The 21,049-nt window shown below is 41.2% G+C and overlaps 1 protein-coding gene across 8 annotated transcripts in view; it reads right to left on the minus strand.

Moving 5' to 3' along the window:
• Positions 1–21,049, minus strand: part of RARB (retinoic acid receptor beta) — a 320,022-nt gene that overhangs the window by 159,280 nt on the left and 139,693 nt on the right. The window lies entirely within an intron of this gene.

Consider the following 21,049-nt stretch of genomic DNA (forward strand, 5'->3'; position numbering starts at 1 on the left):
GAAATATACACAAGTGGAGTATAAGCCCAGAGGCCCAGAACAATTCCTGAGGGAAATGGGACTGACTGCAATAGACAAAGGTGTCTCTGGATGAGGGGTTGTAGCTCAGCGATGGAGAGCAGTGGGGATAGAGGAAACCATTTTTCATCTTTCTCTTTCTGGTCCCCACAATCTCAAGGATCATCTCCTCACCAAATGAAATCCAGTCCACCTAATTTAGATGGGCTCTCTTGCATGGGTATATTACACACAAGTACTATTCTTTAAACCTTGTAAATGCTAGCTGTCTAATGGCAACTCCATTTGCACACTTTCAAAAGCATATGTCTCTTTCCAGCTCAAGGAAGCTGAATGCCTATTTTACAAGGCCTGCAGCCCTGGTGTCTAAAACCTGGATTCCCTTCTGATCTGCAGTGCTATTTTGACTTGAACTTTCTGCTCCCTGGAGATGGACTCAGTGCTCCTTCCACCTCCAACTTCTGCCTCCAGCTGCCTCATTTTCCCCATTCAGTGAAACATCTGCTGTCGAGTGGCCCTTCTGGTATTGATATCAGTCAGGCACTCCAACACCAGGGCCATGAGTACAGGGCAGATATCCCAGCAGACTGATCACCAATCAATCAATGAGAGTGACTAAGTTCAATGTTGACAAACTTTTCTTAAAGGGAGCCAACACCTCATCAGGATGACCAAAACCTTGGAAAACACAGCAGTATGGAAGACACTGTCAAGTTCAGGCAGTTGGTGCTGTGCCAAAAGACCCATCAGAGCTGCTTCAGATCCTCAAGTGGAATTCCTTTATGTTCAGGCACTGACTTGTCTTGCCAAATATTTCTAATGCGATTTGCATACCTCAGAAAAGATCCCAAACTTTGCAAGTTAAGCCAAAGCACAAGCCCAGCCAAAGCCTCCACCTGCGCAAAATGTTTATTTTTAGCAGCTGCAGACTTTGGGGAGCCTGGCAATAAATTTGACCTGCAGCTGCTCATCATGCCAACGCTGTGTCAACAAATGGCAGGCTGGCAACAAACACATTCAACACAGCGCTATCCGATTTATTCAGTGCATTCCTAATCAGAGGGGAGACAAATGGTGGTATATGCAGGAGACCCAGATTTAGAAAAGGCTCCTGTTCATCCATTTGAGAAAGGTCTGGCTTGAACTGCCTTATTTTCTTGTTGGCCAGCTCCATTTATACCCATTCACGGACTGTTTGTTTACTATTTTGCAAAGGAAGCAGGTGCTTGACAACAGATGTTTGATCACAAATTTGTCACTGAACTTCACTGTGAGCAGGGGAAAATGAAACAAAACACAGCAAAAGCGATGCAACTCACATCCACAGACCTCTCTCCTTACTCCAGTCCTGATGGGAGGGAATTATCCTGGCTGCACTGGTGAGGTACTGCATCCAGGCAGCACGTGCAGCTGAGCAGCTGTGCAATGCCTTCTGCTCCCACCAGCAATGCCAAAGATGGAAGCAAGGACCAAGCAAGCTGGGGAACTGAGGAGCCTACAGCGCTCCTCTGTGCCTTCCTTGGTCATGCAATGGCCTGGAAAGGGGCTGGTAAGGGCTCTGGTGCAGTGAGACAAGGCAGGAGGAAGGCAGAGTGTTTCTCAGTGTAAGTGTAGCAGTGACAAGCAAGTAGGGAAAAGACAAGGAGTAGGACAGTCTTTGTGCTCAGGTTTGGGGCAAAGGGGTGAGGGAAGAAAAAAGTCCATGGCTGTCATCCATTCAGTTTCTGTACAGCTGAGACACCCTGAGCCAGAACTAGTCTTGCCTTTTCTCAAGCCAAAGGAAAACACAAATACATGTGGAAATGTATTGGGTCAGGCTGATCACATATGCAGGACCTTGCAGTATCCACTGGCTAACCCTCACAGCTTTACTGACTCAGCCCAAACCCCAATAGGGTTTGGAAAGCACCATTGATCCCACAGGCTGAGTCAGCCAGTGCAGCACTCCCAGCAACTCCGCTCATGGAGAGGCTCAGGGACTGTCACCTCCTGTTCCCCGAACAAGAGTGTGATGGAGAGGTGAAATATTTGATTTCAGGTAATGGAGAGGTTGTCAGCTGCTCCCTTTTTTTTTTTTTCCAACATCCTTGCCAGATTATTCACAGCTAAATTTAAATGGAGAACAGTTTCACAAGTGAAACAAATACCAGGCTGCATATCATGTTGTTACCTTTGCTGCCTTGGCTAAGTGAGGTAGTTTTCGTAAATTCTGCTGTGCTCAGTGATGATCAACATACAGCCCTGGCAGGGTTTGACTGGTGGAGAGGCACCACTTGTGGCACTTCTTTCAGGCACAGACTTGCCCAAATGCCAAGGGAACTCATGGTCTGAGGGTTAAATGCCAGCTTTTCTCCCAGTTGAGAAAAACTTTTCTGCACAGAAAGCAGGAATGACAAACAACCTTCACATAACCCGACCCCTCTGGGCACATACCTTCAACAGACAGCTCAAAAAAAAGTAATTTTAATGCTCTTTATCTGATAGACAAGTTGTTATTATACTGAAAGAAGGGAAACCTCAGAGACAAAATCCTGAACAGTGCTGACTACCCACAAATCCCATTAAATTAATTTTTAAAAAAGACCAAGACAACAATGAAACTCTTCACCCTTAATCCTGGATTTATACATGTGTTGTAATTAAATATAAATTGAATTTCAAAGCCATTTCAAATAAAAGGGCAGCTCAAGAGGCAGCATGATAGAGAGATCTATATATAAACATCACTTATATGAATACCTACTCAATGCCAACATAACATAACAACCAACAGCTGAATACCCTGTTACTCAACACTGGCCAAGTTTTTGTAAATTTGGTAAAGAAATGGTACTTCAGAGGAAACATAAGAAAACAATGGCCTGGCAGGGGGAAAGCGCATTCATGCTACAACCATTAACTCAAAAGAGAAATTTGGAAGAGTCGTCCCTCTTTGAAATCCACTGTTCTGTTTTCCAAATACCTGCTGAAGGTATTTTTGGCCCCCAGACCACAGGTCTGATTTTGGCCATCCAGTGTTAGCCTATGAAATAACTGGTATGTTTTATCATCCTTTTCAAGATGAGAGGAGGGGAAGGTGGCAAGAAGAGATGCCTCTGGCGGAACACAAAGGAGGATACTTTCCACAAAAAGCCAAGCAGGTCACTGGACAGAGGCCATGCAAATGTCCCCCCAGTCAGATCCAGGCTGGAAAAAGCTGGGAGTGAGCCAGGCTAATCTTGGAACTGGCCCTCCTTACAGCAGAGAACCTAACTGGAGCCCTCATGGGGTTCTGTCCCACCTGAGATATAGGAGATGCCACATCCTCCGTGGAGTTGGCAGCCTCAGACCAGAGCTTGGATCACCCAGGTTTAGTTTCCAGCTCTGCCACAAATTCTACATGATACCCTGGGCAGGGAAGCCTAATCCCCAGGGTTCCCTTCTCCGTTAACTCAGTTCTTCCTCTTTGCCCATCTCCTCTGATTAAATGTCGAACTCAAAAAGCAGGGGCTGTGCATTCATATGGTGTTTCAAGCAGTGTGGCTTGATAGGATTTGGCATATCCATGTGTACTGAAATAAATCAATCAATAGTCAGGAGAGTTGCATTACACATAGCATGGGCAGAGACATCTACTACAGGGTCTACCTTTAGTTTCTTGATTTTTTTCCAAGAATCTTAAGGATAATTTTGTTTAAGTATGTAATGAAAGATTAGAACTAAATCTGTAATACACATGAAAATGAAGTTATGCCATGCAATGAATAGTTATTGTCCTCCTCCTAGTAAAAGTTTATTACACACAAAATCATTCTAGAGGCATGAGTAGCTATTAAAATGCCTACACACCTAATTCTGGTTTCACTGCTGCACAAAGTGGCTTCATGCATCCCTCTGCAAGATCCCAAAAATAAATGGCAGTTGTTTTTTAGAGAAAAAAAAAAAAAGGTGGGGGGTGGCAGGTGGAATGCAGGGCTGTATTTATGCACCGAAACAACGGCTCCCCTTTGTTTCAGTAGAGCTACTGTACAGCAAGAATGAACTGTGCCTGCTGCCTTTTCCAGCTGTCAGTGGCTTACCAGCAGCACACCTTCCCTGCCTCCCTGCTGCCAAACCCGACCTCTTGGGTCCTTCTAAGTAGCCACCAGCATAGTTTCAGTGCAAACCCTCTGCCACCGCACTGGCGGAGGCCACCAGTGTGGCAGGGAACCTGCTGGAAATGACAGTGACAAGTGTTCCAGCACTGAACAGCAAAGCCATAGATTCTCTTAAACCAGCCGTTACAGCGCCTATATTTTAATTTTAATGGCGAATCTTATGAAACAGACATGTCGGAAGAGCAATAAATAATAAGTTATTGTACCCAGTCTCTCATTTTTTGAATAGTTAAAGAGATTAATGTACTTGTCTGCATTACTACTCTGAGCTATTCTGAAATGAAACCCCAGGCAGAGCAACTTCTCCATGGCCATGGATGTACCAAAGAGTGGGCATGCTTTGCCACGTGCCTCCACAATACATACTGCAGCATCTTGTTCGGATTGTCTTCTCTAAATAAAAGGTAGATCAATAAATAAATTTAATTAGCACATTAGAATAGCCATTATTTGCTCTGACACGTAATGAGGGAAATGAAACAACTTCAAAAGAGATTTGCTCAATTAACACAAGACTTTATAATGGCACTAGAATACGATCTTATCACAGATCTAAATAGCCTGGATTGCAATTTCTCTCTGACACATACTAGCATGCTCCTGACAGTCATACTATCATTAGAGGGATCTGTCTGCACTTCCATGATATCCCTAATCCCCTGTTTTGAATATTTAATAACTACTGCAAATGGAAATCAGTGCACCATACTTCAGAGATAATTCCTGTAAGAAGGACAGAGGGCTGTATTGCTGCAGCCTATTCTTCTAGCTGTTCCCATTCAAACTTCTCAGCATTTCCCTGTGGAAAAGTCAAAAGACCTTGCATTGTTGTGGGTAGATTTGGCTCTGTCATGCAGGTATCCATAGCTGCAGACTCTGAAATGCAATTCATCAACACAGAGCAAACATAACACTGGATTATGCACTTCTCCTTTGTGCCTACAGCTGAATCAGCAGCCCTGATTGGCCACGTGGTGCACACAGGTACAGCATGGAGAACAACTCTAAAATTAAGGAAATTCAGCACAAAATTAATCTTTTCAGTATATTTTTGTTGTTGCTAAAATCTCTAATGGAATATTTTACAAGGGAAAATCACAAAAGTTGTTCTTCAAAGAAGTCATCTCCACTGGGTCTCGAATCAAATTGCAGAATAATTTTTCAATGAAACCATGAACCAGTTTTACTTCAGGAAAAAACACTGAGAATTTCCGTAAAAGACAAGCAAAATTACATATATATGACCAAGATGCTGCAAGCCTTTCTTGTTAGGATACTAGCTGAAAAGCAGTCAATAAAGATTTCTCACATCTTCGATTTGTCTTGTCTCTTTCATTTTAAGAAAGAAAACCTTTCCTGCAAAAAGAAGGAAAAATCCCTCAAATAGCATTTTCCCAGGCTTGCAAGGAAGTATAATTCTAAAATAGTTGGGTTTAAAAAAAAAAAAAATCTTTATGGCACCACCTATGACCTCGCCCATAGACAAAGGCAGAAGTCTGCAAAGACAGCAATTCTGTGCAACACACATGTTCCTCTTTTAATGTACAAATCAAACACCTATTGCCAGTGCTCACTAGGGGTTGTGTTCAGCAAAAAAACTGAGGCAACTCTGCTAGCTGCCACTTTTCAACATCCATAGATATCTATGAAAAAAATGGTATAACTGTAAGAAAAACAACAGGTATCTTTCATCTTAACTTACTGTTAATTAAGCCACTCTTATAATTTATTTCTTGGTAATTTTACAAAGGACCTAAGCAACTGTGAACTCAGTTCAAAAGCAGGAAAAAAAACCCTTTCTTTGAAGGTTTCTGTGAAATTCTACTGTATGTGCATGGAAAAAATAACCTTGTCAGTACAAAATGCCTTAAAGGAATCTCCCATCAAAACCCCAGTGAGGATGTAGACTCTTGACTGAAAAGAAGAGATCAGTGCAGTCTCTGGAGACAGTATCAAAGGCAGAGACGCTAAGCAACAGCAGATTTAGCCGATCTCTCACTTCCATCTCTTCACTCCAGGACGCCAGCCACCTCAAGAGACTAGCTCACATCAAACAGAGAAAACGATCAGCTATAGGCTCGAAATTAAGCTTACACGGTTACACAAAAGACCTGAGTGTTTCTGAGAGATAAATACACAGCTGAATTTTGAACAAGGAGCGTGCTGACTGCTGACGGCATCCTGCTCTTCTCCATGAGCAGCTTTGATGGGAGCCATGGCAGAGTTCCATGCATGCAGAACTGAGGATGCTCACTGGCACCGACAGAGTGCCACACACAAACACCCTTGCCTTTTAATTCCCCAGGTAAATATGCAAACCACAAGGGTTTGGCATCATTTATATAAAGAATGGTTAAAATACAAGTTCAGGAGACACTGCTGAGAAAGACCTGGATGGCTGAACAGAAATCATCACAAAGTTTGGGACAGTGAAGGAAGAGATGCCAAGAGAGCACACAAATGATAAAATAGGGAGCTGCAGTTTGTTCTGAACATGGATCATGCCGTAACAGCAACTTGAAACTCATGGGGGATGCAGATTCTTGATAACATTAAAGAAAATCTCCTACTTCTAAAAGCCAGTCTACATGCCATCACTTGGCAGACATTTAAACTTATAATCTTTACAGTTACAAATTAGTGGTTTTAAACATTTACTCAAAATAACTCTTCTTTTAAGGCAAAATCTGCTCCAACACAATGCAAAGGTATGGTGCTTCAGCAACTGAAAATCTGCTGGGTTTTAGGTTTTCTTCTGGTTGGGTTTTTTTCTGTAGGACAAGAAGCCTTGTCCTAGCTCTAGGTCACAACCAGTGCTACATATTTTCTGAGATAAAAAAGTTAGCTTTCCTCTTCCACACTTGCATGATGCAGACTGATTAAACATTTGTCCTCTAAAATTGGAAATGTTATTTTACATCAGGAAATCATAGATGTTTTAATTTGTTTTGGCTTTCATTTGCAGTTTGCCTCTGAAAAATGATACAGGAAGTACCAAAACGTACTGTACTTGCACTCTACATAAAGATAAGTTCTATCAAAAATCTCTTCACTTGTGCAGGAACAAATACATAAATAGCAATACTCTGAAACTGCCTTCTATTCACATATTCAAATCATTGCAAATTAGACATGTTTATGATGTCTGGAACAGCACAGAATGAAAATGGCAACAGATCCCACCCCAATCTCACTGGGAAATTCTGTGCCAGCTGCTGGAGAACTGTCCTGTGTCATGGGGCAGTGCTTGGCAAAGTTTCCTCCCACACAGGAGTGCTAGTTTATCAGCCGGCAGGTGGAGCAATTATCAGCTGGGGGCATGGAGCAAGGAGAGAAAAGAAAGCAAAAGAAGGGGAAAAAAAAAGAAGTCCCTCACAAGACTTTTAATCTCAAAATTATTGGCAGATCCTTATGAAGCTCCCAGCTTCTCTCCTGGTGAGAAATCCCACACAAGCAGGAATGACTTCCAAACACAACTTGAATGGCAATGTTTTTAAAATATAAGCTACTCCATGACTCAGTTACCCAGCTCAGTTACCCAGACACAATTATATGCATTGCCACACTGAAGATTTCTGAAAATAAGAACATATGTATTTTAGGCAACCAGACAAGATGTGGTAGGATTGATTGTCCTACAAAGGTCTCAAAAAAATAAGTGTTATCCCAGAGAAAATTTTCAATTACATGTAATAAATACTCTCCAGCCATGATGCAGTGAGTTAATTCCTAATTATTCACTGTGCTCAGAAATATTTTTTATCACTTCTTTGATTCCTAGCTTTTCAAATAGGCCTCTTTTCTCAGTCGTTTCCTCCAGGCAAAAATACTCCCCAGGTAATGTGAAAACACGACATCAAATAGAAACCAAAATAGCAGGGAATGCTGGTACACAGACTGGTTATTGTGCTTGCTGTAATAGTCGCATGCAAGAGCTGCACAAAAATCTTGTGATAATACAAATATAAAATCCTTGCACAGACAAAGATACACGCCGAGGCATGAAATAAATGAATGCCTACTACTGAGTTACATCAAGGCTGAATTTTCCCCTGGAGTCCATGATTGATTAATTCCTGTAACTTTGGTACCTGAAAGACAGGAGATTTTTCTTGGTAGTAAAGAGCCTTATAAGATATACTTAAACGGATTATGTTGATACCTTTCATGATGTAACCCTAATGATAATTTAATTGAAAAAGTGCTTTAAGCCATAATAGCAGAGAAGACAGGATTTCCTTTTTTCACTTTGACAATTATGGGCCAGTTCAGAACTGCTCACAAAATAAGGAGGAAGACAAATTTCCAATCAACTTAAAAGAATGTGTCAAATTCTGCATCAGTTTTCTTCAAGCCAAACACAAAAATGTATTGGCATCAAAGCCCACAGATTTTTCTCATCACTATTCCCAGATCTTTCCTCTTCCATAATGGAAATCACTCTATGTTTATCCATGAGCAAGCATGCTCATTACTGCACTACCTTGTACATACCGTTTTTGCTATCTGCTCCTCAGAGCAAAGAGCTCCCCAGTGATTGAGCAGCCAGTGGGCAATGCAACCCAATTTTTCCCTGTTGTGTTTCTCTATACTATCTTAAATCTTACATCTTTTAGTGCTTCACGTGCATTGTTTGAAATATCATCAGGTTTATAAGACTGAGAGCACGAAGCCACTCATGAGCGTATGATCATTATCATCACTTGCATTGGTACCACCACCTCACAAACATACTGATGGTAGAGACAGAGTAAAATAATTTTGTTTATTTTTATATGATAATTTTCCTTTCCATAGGTTACTGGTGATTTATATATTTCTTGTAGCCAGCCTGTGGGATGCACATGAACCAGGACTCATGCTAAGACATGACATGCTAAGATAAGACAGGGACAGTGCAGCAGGACATGGTAGGCGATCCCATCATGTCTCACAGGCTAGGGGAGAGATGTTGCAGCCAGCTGAAAAAGCTGATTTTCTGCCAGTATTTTAAGAGGGAAATGAGGATGAGCTAGGTATTTACAGATCAGCTGACCTGGTATTGACTTCAGGCATAATAACATAAAAGCTGTTATAAATGCAATCAGTAAAGAATTAAGGATTGGTAGCATAAATAATGAAAATCAACAAAGGGTTATGGAAAATCATTCTTGTTGCATAAGCTTGGTATCATTACACAAATGGCTGGAAATACTGTTGGGGAAATAACACCCTTAAAACTACTCTCAGGCATTTGAATTAGTTTTACATGACATTCCAATTAAAAATTATCAGTGGACATAATCAATAGAGAAGAGAATAGATTAAAAAGCTGTCTGATCTGTCCTAAAAAGTAATTGTAGATGGGAAGCTATCAGCAATTACTGATATTTCTATGGCAATTTTACATGGATTTGGTCTCAATCCAATATTGTCCAAATACTGTCAGTAACTGGGGGATAAAGTGAGTAATAGTGATAATATCCCTGACAAAGGTTTTTGGAAGAAGAGTACTAGGTAGGAGAACATCAGACCAGACCAGTTCCAGAGAGTGAAGCATAGTAATCGACAGGGGAAACTCAGCCTCAAATAACCAGCCTCCCAGTATTTACTCATTTCAAGTTCACATATGTACAAAAAGAAATATCGTTTGCCCACAAATGGTATAGGTTGCACTTGAAAAGTTGTGACTTAAAGGCATTTATCATCACTGTGGCTGACCAGTTAAATATACAATTACCACACAAACCAGTCACAGAGAAAACCATCTCTCACATATGGAAACTGGAGAAGGAAGTCAGTATTTGCAACTGTAAATGATGCTAATGAAGCATTTATGGCACACCAAGACTTCTGGCACCCAGTTTCTCCAAAAGGAGGTTGACAAGCTGAAAATTACTCACAAAAGGGTAAATAAAAGGGCAAATTCTCTGGGTATTTTGCCATATTCTGAAAACAAGAAACACAGAAAAAAACCCCACAGACATATAATTGAATGAACAAAAGAAAAAAAAAAAACATGTGACTCAAGTCCAGGTCTCAGTTTGTCAAGGAGAAGGAGAAATTGGAAACACTTCGCATCATCTGTAGAAAGAATCCCAGACGTGCACAGCAATAAAAACTTGAGTGGATGAACTCAGAATGAAGGAAAAGGAAACACAAATAGATGAACTGCACTTCTCACCCCTTCTCCTCTAATATCAGCCTTATTATCCAGCTACACTCTATGGCCCAGAACCTGAAAGAAAGAAGGAATAAAGAGGAGGAGGCAGCAGCACTGGGAAGTACAAAGCAACGTGCACTAAGATATGAAGCAGCTAACCAGGCATAAGTGCTGATGCTACAAACAGCAGGGCATTGACGGTGTCCCTCTGATAAGCAGGAAGGCTTTCTTTCCCAGCTATTCAGCAATCCTCTGCCTAAGGCATAAACATACTCTTCAGCCATAGAATTCCATCCCTATCTATAATAAAGACAAGAACTATGTATGTGCGTGCACTGACTGGTGAGGAAGCTCAGAGCAGTTTCTACACTCAGCTTGCTTTTCCAGAAAATTTATTTGTAGAATTGAGCAATCATTTTGATGAAAACCTTGCAATTTATTTTGCCTTCTAAAGCAGTGACATCAGCACTCCCTAGGCAGGAAGAATCCAGAGATTCAGAAGAGTTATCACCACCCACAGATGCAGTCAGGTTTTGGTCACCGAGTGGTCTTATCACACCTGATTCAACCACAAAGACCCTGGCCACCTTTCATGGTGTTGCTCAAACCCATGTCTAATGACCTACTACCCTCAACCACCACAGTAGTAGTGCTTCTCCTGTTATTTCACAAATTTTCTGAGAAACAAAATATATTGCAAAAAATACAAAATATTATTTAGCTCCAAAAGATATTCAAAAGGATAGATATCCTTTTCAGTCTATCATCTAAACATTAATAGGTACCATTGACTTACTCAGGTAACTGTTCAATTTTTCTTTGTGGTCTCTTGCAGGTGTTCCACTTCTGGTTTTGTGAGATGAGGGAGGAAAAGATTAGTTAAGCCCCAGAGAGTCAGAGCTGGCATTACAAAGCCATAATATGAATGGGCTGGCCCAGTTTCAGCTTTTCAAACAGTCCTGCATTCCTAGAGACATCCTAAGGTTGTGAGCATTATATGACTCTTTTGTTTGTTGTATACACCCAGAACGTTTTCATATGGCAGGAATTTAATAGTTGCATTCTCAGGCATTTCCATTCACTGGTGCTTCATGCATCCCTCCTATATTTTCTCACTTTTCATTGCTGCACATCCCCTTCATGGATATGAAACACCCTTCCACAGATATGTAAAAACAAGTTATTTTGTCTCTAACATACTGCTGATCTGCTTATCACCCACACTTCTGACAGGGAAATCATGGAGGCACAGAAATCAGCATAAAGACTAGCACATTAAGGGATGAAAGAAGCATTTAGAAAAACTTAACACAGGAAAAGGGGACAGAAAAAGACAAGGTTAGATCTAGACATGATGTGAACAGAATGAATATGCCCACAGGGCATAGAGGATACAAACAGTAGGTGGTCTTTAAAGCTCTCATCTTCATTCCCAATAAACTAGAGGTGGCAGCTGGAGAATGAAGAAAGCCTACGGATAACCTCACTACCATTACCTTCACTGTTAGTGTGTCCCATCACGCTACTCTGGAATTCAGCTTGCACATCTACTGACTATTTACTACTGAACAACATGTCCCACCTTCCTCCTTCCTGAGCTCACAGCTGCGAGATCCCAATCCTTTCATGCCACCCTCGGTGTTCATCTGACCTGGGCCACTGATACGGCAATTTAGGGATCTAAACTGGCAGAAAACATTTTACTTTTAATCTTCCTCACATGTAATAGCAGTTTGGTTTTCTGAACTGGCTCCCAAAGGATGAGAAGGGCACCCAAGAAAAGGAGGCCACAGCCACCATGGTGCAGGAGGCTGGAGCAGCAGCAGCACTCCAACAGCCACCAGCCTGGCCACGAGCAGAGCCTCAGCATGAAACTGCACCCTTGCTTAGCACAAGACCCTGTTTTCTAACAGTATCACATTCATTACCTTACAGAGCACCTTCTGAATGAGGATACGCTACATTTTTGAGTGATCAGTCAAACCCAAACAATCAATTACACCTTTTGTCAAAACTGTTTACGCTTTCACACTGTGCTGGAGTCATTAAGAATGAACACTGAGCAGGACTGGTTATTTATCCTCCTCCTCTTGCCCTGAGAGGGAATTAATCTTAAACTTTCCGTTTAATGATCTCAATACAGGCTCACTGTAAATGACAGCAGGCTGCACTGAGAAATATTTAAAAACAGAAGGGTCTCTGAATGACAGAGTTTAGCAACACACAACTGTTCCTCCACATGCATGCCAAGGGAAGCCAAACCTCTGTGGAAAGCGAGGTTAAAAATGTGCTGTGTGCCACTCCAGTGCTACAGAAAACATGCTGTAATTAGCAACCTCTAGAGATTTATTCAAGCTGAGAAAGATAAAAGTGAAAGGAGTGATTCAAAAGCAATTCTTAAAACTGCTGGCCGACCCACTTAACATTCTCTCAGCATCTACACAGAAAATGCAATTCTTCTGTCAAAGCAAAGTAATTAATGAACCTGCCCTACCCATCCATCGCCCCTCCATGGCCACCAGCATGCTCCAGCCCGCACAGAGAGGTGGGAGAGAGCACTGCAGCCCCACATGGGTGTCAGTCACACACAGCACCCTCACCTCAACAATGCTTCAGCAGAGCATCTCAGACATATTGTTAAATGTGGTCCAGGATGGGACACATCCCTTGGCTTGGCCTGGCTGTGGTCCTCAGCAAACCCCTTCCTCTCATTGTCCTGTACCACCACGACCTTTCCATATCCACCAAAACCAGCAATACATGTTGTCAGAGCAGAATAAATCAGAATGTTTCAAATTCTGGTCTGGGTGATTTTCACCAATATGCACTGCGGACATGGGGCTTTATCGCGTGGCAATCTCCTCCCCACTCCCATATTTAGCAGACTTAATCTATGATGCTAGTCTGGGTGGGGTGTTTACTTTATTCCCTTCCCCTCCAGAGGAAAAAGAGTCTGTTTTTGCATACTTTAAGAATTTTTTAATCCAATTATAAAACAAATTTTTATCATTATTTTCCCAACATTCTCACCGCTCCCCTCCACGGATCTCTTTCCACCCGAGCAAAGCTGACAGTTCAGCAGCAAGCCACATTGACGGCCATCATCTCATTCATATGCACACTCAGAGCACCATAAATCTGCTCAAATATCATTCCTCCCCCGGGGCAATGTTTTTTTTCCCCAGAATATCTACATTGCTAGCTGCAGAAATTTCTCCTTCTAATTAACTTACAGGTTCCAAATATCACCAGCTGGAACCACAGCACAAAGCCTAGGCACTGAACACGGGGGAGCCCAGCTGAAGGATGAGGATCTTTGCTATCTTCCTTTGTTTTGGAGATTTTTTTGGGGGGCTTTTTGTCTTCCCTTTCATTTAAGAGCTAGCAAGTTGAAAACTACTGAAGCTTTTATCAACACATGAATGGACAGCGAAGAACCCATGAACTGAATTAAATGAAACTATCCACAGAACCTTTAACTGATATTTTTGTTGGCCATGTCACATCACGTTATATCTCTGACGTGTCATGTTTATGCCTGAGTCACGGTGCAGCCTGATGGAAGAACAAAGCAGAGTACGATGCAACAGGACATACCAGTGAGGTCAAAAACCCCATCTGACTGCCGATTGACTGCCCTCCACTAATTTGGATTTAGTTAATTCCTTCTAAAAGACAAGAACAAAAGTTCAGAGAAGGTTAAAGGGCACATGCAGAGTTTAATAATCTATTAACACAATAACCTGCCGTATATGACTATGCAATAAGCTGAGGGAATTTGGCAGAAACACTTCACTCTGCAAACATTATTTACAGCAAATCTTGATTCATTACACTCTCTGTATACACAGAGAAGGGCAGTGTTTCTCTAACAAGAAGGCTCCAAGACATGAACTGAGTAGTTCGAAGGTAAAAATCAAAGACTAAGCAGCAGCCAAATCAGAAAATTAAGTTTATAATATTTTTAATTTTTGTTGATGAAAACATTTTACTGTTGGGACTGGATTCAGGCAGGCTGGGAAAGAAAACCTGACTTCAAACAACATCAGGGAAACAAAGAAGTAATTTTAATCTTAAAACCTTAAAAACCATAATAATCAACTCATTAAATGATCTGTCTTTCAACTCCTGCTTTTCGATGGATAGGTTTTTGCTTTTATTGGATTTTCTTTATTTCATGCAGTCAAGAAGGCTGATCTTCATTTTTAGTTAAAACCAAAGGCAGTATCAAACATAGTGCTGACCCTGAGAAGAAAGTACCCCATACTTCAACTCTTCTGCCTGTGCCAGATGTACAGACAAAGGTTTATTCCTCCTGCTGCTTCTGCATCATCCCAAAAGAGTTTTGCTGCACTGGCAGCCCCACCATCCTGCTGGAGAGAGAACTGGGACCTCTGGGATCCTAAAGCAGTCTCAAGCAGGAGCTTGAAAAGAACAGGTTTGCATTCCTTACAACAGTGAAGGAGACCTTGGTGTTGAGGACGGTGTGATTTGTGATGATGATCTTAACCTAGCACCACTTCAAGAAATAAACTAGTTACTGTCTTTTAAGGCCATTCATACTTTGCCCAAATAAGGCTTCAAGAAAGTTACAACTGAAGCTCTTTTGGCTTGGAATACTGTTTTTGCTGCCCAAATAAGCCCACAGAACACTTAACCAGTAAAATAATGACAACACTGAAGTTCTCCTTGTGTTATACCAATACGTGCATACTTTGGACCAGGACAGCAACATCGTGAATGAATGAAACAAGGTACAGCATTAAAAAAAATCTCCATTTTCCTAGAGTAACAGAAGGCTCAGTAGGTGCTCCTGCAAAATCAGTCATGCTGTCATAGCATCTTACTGACTTGGGTATGAAGAGAGAAGCAGTTCGTAAAGAACTTCTGAGCGCATAACAGGAAAAAAAAGGGTGATTGACAAATCTCAAGACCACAATCATGCTCCTCAGACCAGTTGCATGGCAATACAAGAGAATCAGAAGCAATAAAAACAAAATTTTGCTCAACCTACTCTAGAACCTCCCCTTGGTTTTGATGAAATTTTTCTGTGACTAGGAAGATTTTTTAAAAAAACCAACTTATGTGCAGGATTCCAGCATCAAAAATATGCAATGCAGCCTCAAAAGCAGTAAAGTTCAGAATCCATTTAGGTTTTCTTGTCTTGCACCTGTTAACTTGATGCATCCAAAAATCATTCTAGAAAACACTGGCCGTGTAAAAAAGCATGTTCCAGAACTGTCTATTTTGTAGTTAACATTCCCTTCAATCCTACTGCAGATTTTTCATTTGGAGTAGTGCAATCTCTGTATTATATTAGGTGGACCACTGGCAACTATGTTCCTCCATCTGGCAATGCAATCCCATGAAGCACATCACAGCATCACAACTGTGATTCATAAGCATAAAGAAAAAGCACCTGATTGCCTCTCCCCCGAAGTAAATCTTGCCCTTGAGACAACTCCTATGGGAAGGATTGTTTTGCTATAGGATCTTTCAGACCAAAGAAAATCAGTGGGTTGACACATGAAAGGGAGGGGTTTAATTTTTGCAATATGTGCTTTTTAAATGTATTTATCTTAGAACATGTGACTGAAACAGGAAAATGTATCAGGGTGACACTAGAAAAATCCTTAAAATGGCAAATTTTGGCACCAAGTTTACATAAACCCTTTCCCCATCCTCAGGAACTATGTAACAGGCACTTGGGCAGCAGATTTACAGCTTCCTATTGAAGCCCTCCAACCATCCATCTAAAGAATCAATTCCTGCTTCTTCCAAAGAGCAGTGCAACCAAAGATGGCCCAAACACACCTCTTTGAAAACACAATCACAAACTCAGAGCATACAGAAGGTACCCCCACCATTAACATAGTTATGAAATTGGGAAGCTGCATCAATCTTAAGCAACATATTTTACCCTCCGCTCGTGCTGTTCTGAAACAACACAAGGACTGAGAGATGATTTTCTTACCGAGTAGCACCATACTTGGAGCAATACATTACTGGTGGGACTCCCCTGATGATGTATTACTCTAATGCATCATTAGGATGATGTTTCACACTGATGATATATTGCAGTGCAACATAATGAGAGCAATAGCTCACTGGGTGCATAATCCTGCCAGGAGCTGTGTGCCTGCAGCTCTCTGACTTCATTTGTAGTTCAGGGTGTCCAGAAGCTTAGATGGATTAGATCCTCAGACACACACATCTCAAAGGGTGGTGAGAGTCAGAAAAATGCCCGCATACAGGTGGGTGCTGTTAATTACAGGCTTCAATGTACAGTATGCTAATATCAAGATGTACTTTGGCATCTCATTTTAACACCTGTGCAAAGTGGCTGTAACAGAGATGCTGAAGCTCCTTATTCTTATGCTTCCCTGCAGCAGCCATCATAGCAGACTCTGGGTGCTTACAGCCTTGATAAAAATACTTAACTTACATTTTCCATGCCAGATGTCTGTTAGAAAGAGGAGGAAGACTGGGAAAAGGGGGTGGTTGCTTGTTTTTAATCAATAAATTCAATGGAAGCAGATATGATCAGCTATCTTTATGACCCAATGTAAGGAAAAAATAAGTAGTTTTGCCAACAATGAAATATTCTGGTGACCTTTTTTCTGACCTTTTTTAACAAACAGAGATATTTGATCTGTATGAAATTCTAAAAAGACCTTTGCAGTATGATCAGTGTCACTGACAAGAAGGCAACATTTTAAGATTTGTGAACTCTTAACTGTGAAATCATACATAATGTTCAAAAAGAGGGCAAACTGGTAAATAAACAAGGAAAGAACAAGCCAATTTGAATAATAAAAGAACTTCTTCAGTCTCTCACAGAAACATTAACATTTACAATTGAACCTCAACTTCATTATTTATTTAGTTTTTGCTTCAATACCTTTGGGTTTCTCAAATAAGTATAAATGTGCATGTGCACATACACTCACAAATATAACATGGATCTTGCATTCAATTTCCATCTTGTTTGTATTTGTTTAGTTCTGAAAAACATAACTATTTTAGACGACCAACTAATGTGCTCTGCATCGTTATCTTCAGGTTCTCTAAAATGAACAGACCAGACTCCTCTCCAGGAAGCAGCAACCTCTCTGGTCACAGATTTAAAAAACATAACTTTCATACCTTTCTTCTGACATCTATAATTGAGAAACCACAGGGAAACTCATGAACTGGAAAAGAGTATGGACACCTCAGCTAGCTAAATGATGAGTTAATATCTTCTCCTTTCTCTCTTTTTAGCACTTCAAGTGTAGCCTATCAGATTGCCTGAGCTGTAGGGCTCTGCCTTGGAGATGCTACCCCAGCCAGTAGACCACAGGCTGGAAATACACAGCAAAGGGATGATCTTTCCAAGATCTGTCTGCACCAGAAAAAGGAAAAAAAGCAAACCCAAAAATAAACAAAACAAAAAATACCCAACACCCAAAACCACCCAACAAAAACCAAAATCAACTCCCCTTAAACCCTCCTCAATTTTAGGGGACCACATCTGATCAGCCCTCCAGCACATACAGCACATCTTAGAATTAAGTTCTAAGAAGATTATGCCAGCTGAGCATCACTCTGACCTACAGTAGCCTGAATCCACCTGTCAGGGTACTGCATGTTTTCCAGACAGGGTTGGTCCCTCCCTGTTTCCCAGGGAGAGAACAAAGTCCATGACAGAGATAAGAGGATGGTACAAACCCCACCTTGTAATTTGCAGCATGCTGCCCCTAAGCTCAGGCATGGCAAAGAAAACCCACCTCTTTAACACGCTACAAGATAACAACCAAAAGAAAAAATAAAAAAAAAAAAAAAAAAAAGAAGCAGAATGACTTCATGTATTTCCCCCACCAGTCGCCCATGCAAGGGCCAGCCACGTCCTAGCCATAAATTCTCTGGCACAAGAGCATTATACCAAAGGAAAGGAATGCCTTTCCATCTGTGTATTTCCCCTCAGGCACTCACTTGATAATGAAACCAGTTAAGGTCTTTGGGTTCACAATGTTATTATAGTCAGATAATATTTTGTTTGCAGCCAAGCCTGAAGAACTCCTAAGTAGTGCAGTACAGGCACCATACACCTGTTAAGTCATGGCGTTCCTCCCCTAAGTGGACAAATCTGTTTTAGCTATCTCCCGAGATTTCCCCTCACGGTTAATTACAAAGCGATGACTGTACTCATTTCCTGATCTAAGAAGGAATCTATAACAAATATCTGCCGTAGGTGAAGGCTGTTCCCTCTGTCCCTCAGAAACACCAGCAATCCTTCTAGCAGCCCTGACTGCCCTCCTTCAACCTTTTCTCCCAATCATCCCAGACCTTCTGCAGCAACACAAACACTGCAGAGAAAATAATAACCTTTCACTAGGAAAGAAACAAGGGCTGGCTGAGACTAACATTTTATAAAATAATTGAACAATGCACCTCCTGAACACAAAAACACTGGCACAGGCATCCAGACCAAGGTCATTCTGCAAAGACCTACATTGAGAGGGACAGACCCAACCCTGTCAGTGATATTCATGCAGAGAGACACCCAGCAAGGCAGCAGGATTTCATTCACTTCCTGCACAGGCATACACAGCTACAGAGGTGAACATGTGATTCCCAACAACTTGAGGAGCAATTCTGTTTAAAGGCTCACAATTAACAGGCTCACAAAGAGATTTGCCCCTAGTTGGATCTGAAAATCATTGGAGCCACTTTCACCCTGTGACATCTATTCTGGTTTATAATTTTGATCCAAAGTATTGTTGTGTCTTGTAAAATACAAGATATTCTGAAACCAGGTCAGGCACAATAAGCATTCTGGGGTAAAAATAAGGGGAAAGTCCATCCTAAGAAGAAGTGATACTTCATTGTGACAGCAACATTTCTTCATGCTACTCCTCGCAGGCTGATGGCTGATCCTGGGCACAAATCGCTGGAAATCCGTCTCCCTGACCTTAAGGACGTAAGTTAGGTCAATGGTTCCCAACTTTCCGGACCGATGGCCAATTGAAAAGGATCAGCATTTTTTGCAAATCGTCACACACGCTTACCATCAACCTTCTGATTGGAAGCTCAAAGGTGATGTGGCTCAGCAACATGGCTCCAACACCTTCTTCATTACCCTTGTGGGATGACCAGTGCTCAGCAGACACAAGTGAAGAGGTCCTCTTGGCTGTAGTCATCTCAGAGAAACTTAGAAATTCAATTTGTTCACTGGCTCCCATGTTTTCCCAAGTTGTTTCACACCATATTCCATGAGCCAGCTCCCGTGTCATCATCCAGGCATAAGCCCTGTCACAAACTGTGCTCCCCCTTTTCTTGGCTGCCAGGAATCAGCCTGACATTCTAAAAACTGAATCCCTCTCACTGCAAACACAACAGCTCACTGAAGATGCCACCCTTCCACTTCGAGGACAAATATAAAAAATTCTTTTAGCAAGGAAGGAGGGAGCAGAAACGTTTTCTGTAATTAAATGTATGGAATTAAAAGCACAGAAGCACACAAACACCACATAAATCAATTAAATAAAACCAGCTACAATCAGATGACTTGCAGAGACAAGAAAGTAAAGAAAAATATTAAAGGGAGAGCTCCTGGGTGATCAGCAGATGGACTGTGAATTGAAGTTCAGGTAAGGAAAGGGACTTTGGGCATTGGATTTCTTCTGTAATATAGCTCCTCTTTGCCAGCTTCAAACAACAGATCTGACCCCAAAATTACTCTTTTCCTCCAAAAAGAAGAAATCTCCTAGACCCAAAATATACTCAGTTCCTCTGATGACAAAGGAGAGGCACCAGCTCCAGTGTGTTCTAGTAAGCTGTAGGAGAGCAGCTTTAACAATTTTATTAACATCCTCTGAAGCACTTTGACTTTTTTTTTCCCTTGAAAAGAATCGAAGTTTACCAAACAGGGCCACATATTCCTTATCATGTCATTGCTTTCTTATTGGAACTATCATTGTGGAGTCTTCAGGGCAGTCAAAGAAGTTTCATGGGCTCATAACTGATTAAAAAATGGATTACCAATGAACACCTAAGGAGAAAAAAAATGCACATATCTCACTCTGGGTTTAGTGTTAATGCTCTTCCTTTGCACACTTCATTAGGCTTTTAGATTCCGGGCTGTCCATTGTATAAAATTCTCAGCACTATTAGAAACCCTGGCACTCATGCAGAGTGCTTCAGAACAATGACAAAGTTTGGCAGAAACCCCATTTGAACTGCCCACGTCAGTGACTCTACACATCCTTGCACTGGTGTTGGATTGCCTCAGTTAGGCTTTTCTTTGGCTATGGAAGGTTCCAGCTTCATCTTGGACAACAAGGTAAAACATTCTGTGGTTATTAAACAAACTGAAATGGGGAATATATCTGAAACAATACTTTGGTACTCACAGAATAAAACTGGGCATTTTCTGTGACTTGTGCTATACACTTTAATTCACTTTCTCAAAAATTTATAATGATCCTTATTTTTACAACAAGTAAATACCATTACCTATTTAAAAATCAAAGCTATTATTGCAACATGTTTTCATCAAGTTTGTGTGAGTAATTGCATATTAAAATGGCAAACATCCCTTCCAATAACACCCTGGCAGAGTTTGCTTCTTCTGCAAGTAATAAAAGTGAAAGAGAGCAAACTGTGCTTCAAGATATTTGGCTGCTGCTCCATGAGGCGGCTGATGCATTCCAAATGTCTGTCAGGTCACTTTGCAACACCAACCACTACTAATCAATAGTGAAATCTTTCT

Source organism: Lonchura striata, chromosome 1 (assembly GCF_046129695.1).
Source record: "Lonchura striata isolate bLonStr1 chromosome 1, bLonStr1.mat, whole genome shotgun sequence".
Classification (NCBI taxonomy): Eukaryota; Metazoa; Chordata; class Aves; order Passeriformes; family Estrildidae; genus Lonchura; species Lonchura striata.